The sequence below is a fragment of the Vanellus vanellus genome, assembly GCF_965231255.1.
Source record: "Vanellus vanellus genome assembly, chromosome: 9".
In the NCBI taxonomy this organism is placed as follows: Eukaryota; Metazoa; Chordata; class Aves; order Charadriiformes; family Charadriidae; genus Vanellus; species Vanellus vanellus.
In genome coordinates this window covers 18,690,528-18,692,086 of record NC_138914.1, presented here as the reverse complement: position 1 = coordinate 18,692,086, position 1,559 = coordinate 18,690,528, and the positions used below count along the sequence as shown (strand labels likewise).

At 54.3% G+C, this 1,559-nt stretch overlaps 1 long non-coding RNA gene across 1 annotated transcript; it reads right to left on the bottom strand.

Annotated features, from left to right (window-relative positions):
- Positions 1 to 524: 524 nt before the first annotated feature.
- LOC309675334 lies at positions 525 to 1,116 on the bottom strand. Its single transcript, XR_014269482.1, has 3 exons — positions 1,003 to 1,116; positions 723 to 785; positions 525 to 623 (listed from the first exon to the last, which is right to left on the bottom strand). It is a non-coding gene; the product is annotated as an uncharacterized lncRNA (long non-coding RNA).
- Positions 1,117 to 1,559: the final 443 nt, after the last annotated feature.

Below are 1,559 nucleotides of genomic sequence, written 5' to 3'. Positions count from 1 at the left end.
CAGCTATTTCTGTTGATGATTTTATTTTTAGGAAACGTTACGGAAACATTCACCATTACTGCTTGGAGGCAACGGAAAAAGAGGCGAGCTGCAAATTCTGGGCGCTGGGGACCTCGAGGCAGGCAGCCAAGCTGGGCTGGGACATGGCCTGGCCTCCCCACCGTGTTTACAATCTGTGCCCCGAGCAGGGACATGAATGAATCGCGGCAGTGTCCTCGGCAGCCGCAGAGTGTGCAGCGGGCTGGCGCTCTCCCCCTCCAGCTGGCCACGCCGACCCCTCGCCAAGGGGTTAAAAGTGGCCGTGTGCCGAAGACGGGCTGGGATCAGCGGTGGCCAACCTAAACAGAACCGCACTCAAAGAGACCGTGGAGGACCCAGGGATGCTGCCCTTGCCTGGGATGCTGACCCGAAATGACAGGCAGTGATGGACAGCCTCTTCCGTTCAGTTTGCAGGGACAGGGGACAGGAGGCAAGTTGCATTTCTTTCTCAAAATTGGTTTTGTGGCTTCACGCTGAATCCCTCCCTGCTTTCTTCAGCATTAAACATCTTTAAACGGTATGTTTGCTTCCTCGGAGTGGTTGGAACTGGATTCTCCCTTGCAGGGTCAGCTCTGGCCCCATCCCTAAAAAGGACGGTTTAAATGAAAGGTGAAATTTCTGGTGTCAGTGCTCTTTTTACTGCTCCTGAGTGCTTGTGATATAAGCCCAGCAGCAGGCACTACCTGGATCCATGCATTTGTTTCTTTGCCTCTGCCGGATGTCAAATGGGCTGCGGAGAAGAACACCTGAAAGAGAGAACAGGCGTTACCCCATGCTGAATAAACCCATCGCGCAATGTGTTCCTCTGACACCCGCTCAGCAGAGGGGAAGTGCTGGAGGGATGTGAGTGGGGCTGTTGGCAGCCCCGTGCCTTTCCATGCTTCCCCAGCGTGGGCCTGGGCTGGTTCCATCACACCTCGGCACACTGGGGCTGCTGAAAGGGATGGCGGATACGTTCCTCACCTGATTTCGGCAAGGTGGCCATGGCAATCCATGGGACCTGGAACTGATTGTGCTGAGAACGCCACAGATCTCGACCCAGCAGCCACGTGGCAGAAACCATCAATGTACCTGGCAGTAAAGCAAACCCTTTTGAGCAGCGGCATCAAGGTCACAGAGGCTCAGCTAACTCCTTCCTACCTTCCACCTCAGACTGAAAGGGACACATCTGAAGCAGCATTGGCAATGGCAATTGGGTGGTGACCGCGGTGCTGTCACATGGGCTCTGCCCTCACCCTGTGCGCAGGGCTCCCACCTGGGCTGTCCTCCCCTGCCCGCTACGCGTGGCACAGGCAGCGAGAGGCTCCCCACCACCCCAGGAATCCACCATTGAGGAATAACCACTGGTGTGAGAGCTGGCTGAAGAAAGAAAGCATATCTTTTGGGGAGGCTTTTGCATTTTAGACGCTTTGGCAAATTTTAAGTAACCCCAGTTTTGCCCTTTGCAGCAATCAGCTGAATATTTCTGCAGTATCTGTCAGAAAATCAAGTGTGCCACCAAAACACAAATGTCATAAAAA